Raw genomic sequence first — 10,198 nt, 5'->3', positions numbered from 1 at the left:
TGATGAACATAAGTTCCTATATTCTGAGAGAAATATCTTTGCTCTAGGACGGAAATAGCATGCAAAACTTTACTACGTGAATCACAGTCGGCAAGCGTTGCTTCACTACACAGAGCAGGAAAAATGTGTGAGTGTGTTTGTGCTATCACCCATTAGTGGAGGCTCCGCTGCCGCGTGACGTCCAGAACCTGCCTCCCACCCTCAGTCAGCCTTTTGCCCAATTTCATCACTTTTTAGCTGTGGACAGTCCTTCTTCCAGTGTCCAGTCTGGCCACAGTAAAAACAAATATTCGGATCATAGCTCTGGCGTGGCCCATTTCGACCTCCTCTCCCACACGTCCACGTCTTCGACTTCGGCCTCGTCCTCTGTTTACACCAACTGCGTAATACATGGTCATGGTTGCCAAATGCAGCTCCTTTTCACACTTGTCCCTTTTGGTTGTCTTACGCGTCTCAACTTGGTTCTGAGCATGGCGAGCATATCGGCGAACGTCAGCCAAACGAGGACCCTCACACCATCCCACGTAAATGTTCTTTACTTCAGTGGCGACATCTATATAATATTGTCTGGGTCCCGTTAAAACATGTATTTTTCCCATCTAATTCCTTGTTTGCTTTAAAACAAGTATTCCCCATTTTCTATCCCTTCAGTAGCCAACCAGTTTGTATGGAGTACACTGGAGCAACTTGACTGATCAGTAAAACACTGCTTTTGTTGTCACCGCAAGGCTTCCCCCGTCGGTTGTTTCACTGAGACACTACTGAGTAACTACAACTCAACACAGTTTATACACATAACATTCATATACATACTAACAAACAAACAAACAATAATTTATCGCAATTTTCTCATCTCTGTTTGAACGTACACCCAGGTAAATATTCCTGTAGTCTTCTCATACCGACTATGGACCCATTCATTGTTTAACTTCACTGTTTTGCAAATCCTAATTGAATATTACACATTGACATTGAACTTTACTGGATAAGCAGGTCTTCATTGCATTCAGCAGCCTATATGTGAGCATCTATGTGTAAGCTGTTCTTCTTTGCATTTATCAGCAGCAAGCAATTCTTCACTGCACATGCATATGTAAATAGTAAAACAATTCCAATGTGTTAGCGAAACCTTCTATATCACAGTGGTTTCTAAGGTCTATTTTAAGTTCTTTGCCATCAGTGAGATGACATTGTTTACAAAGTGTGTCAAATTATCACTGAAGATCTTTTCAGGAATTTCAAATCTAGAAATGAGTTATTTTACGCGTGATTTTGCTACTGAGAGTGCATCTGCTTGTGCACATGGAAATATTTCAGACCATTTGGTAAAAACCTCTGTTGTCACTGAGCAGAATCGTTTCCCTTAACATTAATTTAGTTCAATGAAATCTACACAATAATGAAATAATGAAATACAAACAAATATGTTGAAAAAGATACACTGGCTTAGGGAATTATCTTCGTTTTGGTCTTAGATTGCCCTGTGGAATGTATTTTGCACATATTTGACCTGCTAGACAAAACTTTATTCATTTATTTATTCTAAAAAAAAAAATTCAATAATTAGTAAAACCATATGCTGTAAAAACCTTGTTCATTATTGCTTCCATCCCTCCTGTTGAGACATGACATGGTCCGTGGCTCAATACTGCAGCATATTTAAACAAATTCTTTGGCAGTATGGTTTTCCTTCCGGTCATTCATACGAGTCTATTGTAGATGGCAATTGAATAACATCTAATAATGCTAAAATATTTGTAGTTTATACATTTAGCTGTGGATGTCAACATACCTGTTTTTCCAATGCTGTGTTAACACATGTACAGTTGAGAAGGCATACTGACTGTCAGTGTAAACGTTAACAACCTTTTTGTTATTTAATTTACAAGCTTCAGTTAAAGCTACCAATTCGACTGCTTGAACAGAGTAATTTTTTGGTAGTGGTTGTTTTAAGAAAACTTCAGTTTCTGTTACTACTGCAAATCCTGTAGCATTTGTGCCATCAGGGTTTTTTGCTTGACCTGTTGAATAAATATAGTTATTTCTGCATTTTCATAACGTATATCAGTTAAGTCTGGCCTGGGTAAAACACTGATGGTTATTTCTGACATGCAATCATGAGGCTTTCCATCTGTGGGGTAGGTAGCAGTGTGGATGGATTAAGTGTAGCACATCTCTCGACAACAAGGTGTGGCTGTGAAAGAAGAACTGTTATGTAGGAGAGATGTCTGGTAAAGATATTTTGTTAAGTAACCATATCACAGCCACTGCATGAGGTACCTTAAGTGTTAATGGGTGAAATAACACCATTATTGTTGATGCCTGCACTGCCAATGGCTTCTGGCCATTGATTCAAAAGTACGATCTCGTCCCTTTTTCCCCCTTTCAGTGGACACTGGCCCCTAATTACCGCAATTCAGCAGGGGGTCTTTCATTAGAAGTACTGGACTCCCCCGTGCACGGTTTCAGCTCCGACCCTGGAAAGCGGAAAAAACGTTGAGATCTGGTTTGAGGACCCAATTGTTGAGAAAAGTCTCTCAATGAGACTCAGAGTTGCTGGAGTCAGTTAATGCAAATGTTTAATCTTGCAGCAAGTTCAAGAATGTGTGTGTGTGTGTGGGTGTATGTGTGCGAACGTGTGTGAGTTTGTGTGTGTGAGAGTTTAAAGAACCTGTTATCCACAGGCAGGTCTTAACTAGTATGGTACAGGTCCAGCCTGTCTCATCTTTTTTGGAAGGTCCAGTGCTCGGCCGTAACCCTTCTGTCTGTTTGGACTCTCACATACATTCGGTTAATCATAGAAAAACGAGAACAAAACTTTTTAGCCCCTTAAATTCATAAAACAGACATGGTGCAGTTATTTCCATTCTAGAAAATAAGAGTAATCACCACCATTCCTATAAATTCTGGATATTCTAACAATCTGAATCTTTTTTAAATGTTCGATGAAGCCCTTTGCTGTTCTGTTTAGAGACTCAGCTGATCATAAACCAAGTTTTGCTCTTGAACCAAGCTTCTAAACTCTTCACCTTTTTCATTTCTCAGTTAGTATTCACTTTAAAACTGATTAAAAGAAAAATTAAATGAATGCCTATCAACAAATGTGGGATCTAAACTCTAGTGCTTTCTCTAAAATAATTTCCTTTCTCAATTCAGAAATGTGTGTGTGTAAGTCACAACACCCGTGACACCAAAACGGCTTTCTTTTCTCTCTTTTCTCTACACTCTGCACTGTGAGCACACACACCAAATCAGAAAGGCTTTTTTCTCTCTTTTCTACATTATGGACTGTGGGGACAGTCCATAATGTGTGCCAGGGCATTGTCTCACGTATTAGATTATGCTTAAGATACGAATGGGTTTATCAGTCACATCAGAATCCATACATACTGATCCTCCCGTAATAAAATGGTCGGATCTTATCAAACACACTTTGTTTCTTGTGACAAGTCAGCGAAACAGCGTATACACGTCAAGACACTGAATCAAGTTTGCCACAAGAACTCATAAGTTTGGCAGTATTGCTCTGCCGTCAGCAATCATACACCCATTTTATTTTCATGAGACATGTGCAGGCACCTGTTCATCTACTGTTCTATCACTATGAATTAGTTTATCTATTATCAATAAGGATACTTCTACAACTACTATCAAAGTATGTCCGGACTTCTTATGTTGTCAGTTGCTATATATGAATAAGTGGGTTGCTACTGAAAAGCATTAAGCATGTCACACAGCCCAAACATATAACATTTCAGGACACACCACACAGTTAACAACCACAGTGAAGCGTGTCAAAGCCCAAACATGTAACATTCAACAGGACACTTACACAACACATTCAAATCAAACAGTCAGACAACATACAAGAACATATACCCCAGCCGGCATTGCTCCCTGCCTATTTTCCTACAACTCACTATGTGTGCGCACACCTTTATTCACAAACTCTTCAACTTATACTCTTTTACCGAAGCTGCTACAGCTCGATTGGCCAAATACCCTTAGATCCTATTTCGGTGAATTTGACATCTGCCTTGTATGTAAAAGATTAGCGGTTTAGCAGTTTTAATTTAGTTTGAGTGAAGGAATTCATTTTATAGCAAAATCCGAAATCGTGAAGAACTCATGAAAGTAAGCTTATTCTCGGATTCCTGAAACTTTAGATTTGCTCTTTCTTTTACTGCAAAGTACAACGTTGAGCAGCACTAATGAGTTGTTTCTATTTTTGGCAGGCTTTACCTTTGCGGGTGAAGCCCTTTCTGTCTGTGCAAAAGAAATCTTGTTACTGTGCAGAGTGACTTCTCTGAGTAGAGTCGCCTTACTTGTTGCGACTTCGCCGATGTTCGAAGCTGGAGTGCAAAGTTGTTGCTTGAATGGTGCTCGCTGGAGCGTGTGGTAGTGTAAAGTTATACCATTTAAAAGGGCTGAAGAGTGCTCAGTGCAGCGGGTGGGCGGAGGTGCAAAGTGACACTATGGCCATAAAAAGAACACCGCTACAAGTGCGCATTGTGCCAGGAAGGGCCCTCGGACGTGAACCAGTGGACAGTTATCGCTTCTCGGCCTTTTGGCTAAGATCAAGTGTAGTATCTGGTCTTATCAGTTTAATGTCTGATATGTCCTCTATGCGAGGACTACATATTAAATGGATTTTTATCAATAGGAGTTGAAAAAGGAGCTTGCTCCGTTCACTCCAAGCATCGACCCGGTACTGCAGTGCCGCTGGGAACGGTGCGCTCTCCTCTGCTCTTCTGAAAAAGCAAACAGCGGTGCAGGATGGAAGTTTCAGGGAGCCTAAGATGAAACTTTCTTTTAATCTGCTGAGAAAAGAGAGTGAATGCGAAGCAGACTTTAAGACGGCTCTGGGAGCGAGCCGAGTGCGGGCTAACCGGGACAATTGCTTGAAAGAAACGCGACACCGAATGAGCAGTCAGAACAAAGCCTCAATACGGTGTTCCCGTGTTGTTTGTGGCTGCCTTGTCTTTTGCACAGAGTAAAAGACAAGGCAGCCATCGAATAGGGCCCGATTGTTCCTACTTGGTCAGCCGAGGAGCAAGGGGGGGAGCAAGCGTCTCAACCAAGCAAAGCTCACCATGGGGAAGGTGGCTATGCCAACTAGCCTGATGCCCTGCTCCCGCAGTGATGGATAATCGTACACTGGTTTCTCTTCATAATGTACAAGTCTTTCGCCTTTTACTAAAGACTTCCGTGGAGAGCAGCACTAATGAATTGTTTCTATTTTTGGCAGGCTTTACCTTTGCGGGTGAAGCCCTTTCTGTCTGTGCAAAAGAAATCTTGTTACTGTGCAGAGTGACTTCTCTGAGTAGAGTCGCCTTACTTGTTGCGACTGTGCCGATGTTGCTTGAATGGTGCTCGCTGGAGCGTGCGGTAGTGTAAAGTTATACCATTTAAAAGGGTTGAAGAGTGCTCAGTGCAGCGGGTGGGCGGAGGTGCAAAGTGACACTATGGCCATAAAACGAACACCGCTACAAGTGCGCATTGTGCCAGGAAGGGCCCTCGGACGTGAACCAGTGGACAGATATCGCTTCTCGGCCTTTTTGGTTAAGATCAAGTGTAGTATCTGTACTTATCAGTTTAATATGTGATATGTCTATGCAAGGACTACATATTAAATGGATTTTTATTAATAGGAGTTGAAAAAGGAGCTTGCTCCGTTCACTCAAAGCATCGACCCGGTACTGCAGTGCCGCTGGGAACGGTGCGCTCTCCTCTGCTCTTGTGAAAAAGCAAACATTTTTCGAATATCCAACCGCACATGATCATAAGTGGGAGAAGAGGTGTTCAGCTGCAAGAAGGTGTGAATGTCCACCCATAATTCCTCAAAAATGGGTAAGAAAAGGTGCGAATGCCCAACCATACATCATCAAAAGCTAGAGAGGTGGTGTTCGGCTGTAAGATGCTGCGAATGTCCGACCATAGTTGGTAAAAAGCGGGTAAGAAAAGGTTAAGGCATTCAGACCTTGCTTCACCTGCTTTTCACCAAATATAGTCGGACATTCACACCTTCTTGCAGCCGAACACTTCCGCTCCACCTTTTAGTTTTCTATGGGGCATTCACACCTTTTTTTACACCGCATTTTATAAAAACACCACAGGAACACCGTATTGAGATTTTGTTCTGACCGCTCATTCGGTGTCGCGTTTCTTTCAAGCAATTCTCCTGGTTAGCCCGCACTTGGCTCGCTCCCAGAGCCGTGTTAAAGTCTGCTTCGCATTCACTCTCTTTTCTCAGCAGATTAAAAGAAACTTCCATCCTGCACCGCTGTTTGCTTTTTCACAAGAGCAGAGGAGAGCGCACCGTTCCTTTTTCAAATCCTATTGATAAAAATCCATTTAATATGTAGTCCTTGCATAGACATATCACATATTAAACTGATAAGTACAGATACTACACTTGATCTTAGCCAAAAGGCCGAGAAGCGATATCTGTCCACTGGTTCACATCCGAGGGCCCTTCCTGGCACAATGCGCACTTGTAGCGGTGTTCGTTTTATGGCCATAGTGTCACTTTGCACCTCCGCCCACCCGCTGCACTGAGCACTCTTCAACCCTTTTAAATGGTATAACTTTACACTACCGCACGCTCCAGCGAGCACCATTCAAGCAACATCGGCACAGTCGCAACAAGTAAGGCGACTCTACTCAGAGAAGTCACTCTGCACAGTAACAAGATTTCTTTTGCACAGACAGAAAGGGCTTCACCCGCAAAGGTAAAGCCTGCCAAAAATAGAAACAATTCATTAGTGCTGCTCTCCACGGAAGTCTTTAGTAAAAGGCGAAAGACTTGTACATTATGAAGAGAAACCAGTGTACGATTATCCATCACTGCGGGAGCAGGGCATCAGGCTAGTTGGCATAGCCACCTTCCCCATGGTGAGCTTTGCTTGGTTGAGACGCTTGCTCCCCCCCTTGCTCCTCGGCTGACCAAGTAGGAACAATCGGGCCCTATTCGATGGCTGCCTTGTCTTTTACTCTGTGCAAAAGACAAGGCAGCCACAAACAACACGGGAACACCGTATTGAGGCTTTGTTCTGACTGCTCATTCGGTGTCGCGTTTCTTTCAAGCAATTGTCCCGGTTAGCCCGCACTCGGCTCGCTCCCAGAGCCGTCTTAAAGTCTGCTTCGCATTCACTCTCTTTTCTCAGCAGATTAAAAGAAAGTTTCATCTTAGGCTCCCTGAAACTTCCATCCTGCACCGCTGTTTGCTTTTTCAGAAGAGCAGAGGAGAGCGCACCGTTCCCAGCGGCACTGCAGTACCGGGTCGATGCTTGGAGTGAACGGAGCAAGCTCCTTTTTCAACTCCTATTGATAAAAATCCATTTAATATGTAGTCCTCGCATAGAGGACATATCAGACATTAAACTGATAAGACCAGATACTACACTTGATCTTAGCCAAAAGGCCGAGAAGCGATAACTGTCCACTGGTTCACGTCCGAGGGCCCTTCCTGGCACAATGCGCACTTGTAGCGGTGTTCTTTTTATGGCCATAGTGTCACTTTGCACCTCCGCCCACCCGCTGCACTGAGCACTCTTCAGCCCTTTTAAATGGTATAACTTTACACTACCACACGCTCCAGCGAGCACCATTCAAGCAACAACTTTGCACTCCAGCTTCGAACATCGGCAAAGTCGCAACAAGTAAGGCGACTCTACTCAGAGAAGTCACTCTGCACAGTAACAAGATTTCTTTTGCACAGACAGAAAGGGCTTCATCCGCAAAGGTAAAGCCTGCCAAAAATAGAAACAACTCATTAGTGCTGCTCAATGTTGTACTTTGCAGTAAAAGAAAGAGCAAATCTAAAGTTTCAGGAATCCGAGAATAAGCTTACTTTCATGAGTTCTTCACGATTTCGGATTTTGCTATAAAATGAATTCCTTCACTCAAACTAAATTAAAACTGCTAAACCGCTAATCTTTTACATACAAGGCAGATGTCAAATTCACCGAAATAGGATCTAAGGGTATTTGGCCAATCAAGCTGTAGCAGCTTCGGTAAAAGAGTATAAGTTGAAGAGTTTGTGAATAAAGGTGTGCGCACACATAGTGAGTTGTAGGAAAATAGGCAGGGAGCAATGCCGGCTGGGGTATATGTTCTTGTATGTTGTCTGACTGTTTGATTTGAATGTGTTGTGTAAGTGTCCTGTTGAATGTTACATGTTTGGGCTTTGACACGCTTCACTGTGGTTGTTAACTGTGTGGTGTGTCCTGAAATGTTATATGTTTGGGCTGTGTGACATGCTTAATGCTTTTCAGTAGCAACCCACTTATTCATATATAGCAACTGACAACATAAGAAGTCCGGACATACTTTGATAGTAGTTGTAGAAGTATCCTTATTGATAATAGATAAACTAATTCATAGTGATAGAACAGTAGATGAACAGGTGCCTGCACATGTCTCATGAAAATAAAATGGGTGTATGATTGCTGACGGCAGAGCAATACTGCCAAACTTATGAGTTCTTGTGGCAAACTTGATTCAGTGTCTTGACGTGTATACGCTGTTTCGCTGACTTGTCACAAGAAACAAAGTGTGTTTGATAAGATCCGACCATTTTATTACGGGAGGATCAGTATGTATGGATTCTGATGTGACTGATAAACCCATTCGTATCTTAAGCATAATCTAATACGTGAGACAACGCCCTGGCACACATTATGGACTGTCCCCACAGTCCATAATGTAGAAAAGAGAGAAAAAAGCCTTTCTGATTTGGTGTGTGTGCTCACAGTGCAGAGTGTAGAGAAAAGAGAGAAAAGAAAGCCGTTTTGGTGTCACGGGTGTTGTGACTTACACACACACATTTCTGAATTGAGAAAGGAAATTATTTTAGAGAAAGCACTAGAGTTTAGATCCCACATTTGTTGATAGGCATTCATTTAATTTTTCTTTTAATCAGTTTTAAAGTGAATACTAACTGAGAAATGAAAAAGGTGAAGAGTTTAGAAGCTTGGTTCAAGAGCAAAACTTGGTTTATGATCAGCTGAGTCTCTAAACAGAACAGCAAAGGGCTTCATCGAACATTTAAAAAAGATTCAGATTGTTAGAATATCCAGAATTTATAGGAATGGTGGTGATTACTCTTATTTTCTAGAATGGAAATAACTGCACCATGTCTGTTTTATGAACTTAAGGGGCTAAAAAGTTTTGTTCTCGTTTTTCTATGATTAACCGAATGTATGTGAGAGTCCAAACAGACAGAAGGGTTACGGCCGAGCACTGGACCTTCCAAAAAAGATGAGACAGGCTGGACCTGTGCCATACTAGTTAAGACCTGCCTGTGGATAACAGGTTCTTTAAACTCTCACACACACAAACTCACACACGTTCGCACACATACACCCACACACACACACACATTCTTGAACTTGCTGCAAGATTAAACATTTGCATTAACTGACTCCAGCAACTCTGAGTCTCATTGAGAGACCTTTCTCAACAATTGGGTCCTCAAACCAGATCTCAACGTTTTTTCCGCTTTCCAGGGTCGGAGCTGAAACCGTGCACGGGGGAGTCCAGTACTCCTAATGAAAGACCCCCTGCTGAATTGCGGTAATTAGGGGCCAGTGTCCACTGAAAGGGGGAAAAAGGGACGAGATCGTACTTTTGAATCAATGGCCAGAAGCCATTGGCAGTGCAGGCATCAACAATAATGGTGTTATTTCACCCATTAACACTTAAGGTACCTCATGCAGTGGCTGTGATATGGTTACTTAACAAAATATCTTTACCAGACATCTCTCCTACATAACAGTTCTTCTTTCACAGCCACACCTTGTTGTCGAGAGATGTGCTACACTTAATCCATCCACACTGCTACCTACCCCACAGATGGAAAGCCTCATGATTGCATGTCAGAAATAACCATCAGTGTTTTACCCAGGCCAGACTTAACTGATATACGTTATGAAAATGCAGAAATAACTATATTTATTCAACAGGTCAAGCAAAAAACCCTGATGGCACAAATGCTACAGGATTTGCAGTAGTAACAGAAACTGAAGTTTTCTTAAAACAACCACTACCAAAAAATTACTCTGTTCAAGCAGTCGAATTGGTAGCTTTAACTGAAGCTTGTAAATTAAATAACAAAAAGGTTGTTAACGTTTACACTGACAGTCAGTATGCCTTCTCAACTGTACATGTGTTAACACAGCATTGGAAAAACAGGTAT

At 42.1% G+C, this 10,198-nt stretch overlaps 6 non-coding genes across 6 annotated transcripts; 3 read left to right on the top strand and 3 right to left on the bottom strand.

Moving 5' to 3' along the window:
- Positions 1-4,551: 4,551 nt before the first annotated feature.
- LOC140287133 (U2 spliceosomal RNA) lies at positions 4,552-4,742 on the top strand. The gene has a single exon (XR_011911490.1). It is a non-coding gene; the product is annotated as a U2 spliceosomal RNA (small nuclear RNA).
- A 410-nt stretch (positions 4,743-5,152) lies between these two features.
- On the top strand, positions 5,153-5,266 carry LOC140287142 (U5 spliceosomal RNA). Its single transcript, XR_011911498.1, has one exon. It is a non-coding gene; the product is annotated as a U5 spliceosomal RNA (small nuclear RNA).
- A 275-nt stretch (positions 5,267-5,541) lies between these two features.
- On the top strand, positions 5,542-5,730 carry LOC140287128 (U2 spliceosomal RNA). Its single transcript, XR_011911485.1, has one exon. It is a non-coding gene; the product is annotated as a U2 spliceosomal RNA (small nuclear RNA).
- Positions 5,731-6,259: 529 nt separating this feature from the next.
- Positions 6,260-6,445, bottom strand: LOC140287129 (U2 spliceosomal RNA). Its single transcript, XR_011911486.1, has one exon. It is a non-coding gene; the product is annotated as a U2 spliceosomal RNA (small nuclear RNA).
- Positions 6,446-6,720: 275 nt separating this feature from the next.
- LOC140287141 (U5 spliceosomal RNA) lies at positions 6,721-6,834 on the bottom strand. The gene has a single exon (XR_011911497.1). It is a non-coding gene; the product is annotated as a U5 spliceosomal RNA (small nuclear RNA).
- Positions 6,835-7,244: 410 nt separating this feature from the next.
- On the bottom strand, positions 7,245-7,435 carry LOC140287121 (U2 spliceosomal RNA). The gene has a single exon (XR_011911479.1). It is a non-coding gene; the product is annotated as a U2 spliceosomal RNA (small nuclear RNA).
- Between the last annotated feature and the right edge of the window lie 2,763 nt (positions 7,436-10,198).

Source organism: Leuresthes tenuis, unplaced genomic scaffold (assembly GCF_036924035.1).
Source record: "Leuresthes tenuis unplaced genomic scaffold, fLeuTen1.0.hap1 SCAF_111, whole genome shotgun sequence".
Classification (NCBI taxonomy): domain Eukaryota; kingdom Metazoa; phylum Chordata; class Actinopteri; order Atheriniformes; family Atherinopsidae; genus Leuresthes; species Leuresthes tenuis.
The sequence above is the reverse complement of the archived record's forward strand: the minus strand, read 5'-3'. Positions and strand labels throughout refer to the sequence as shown.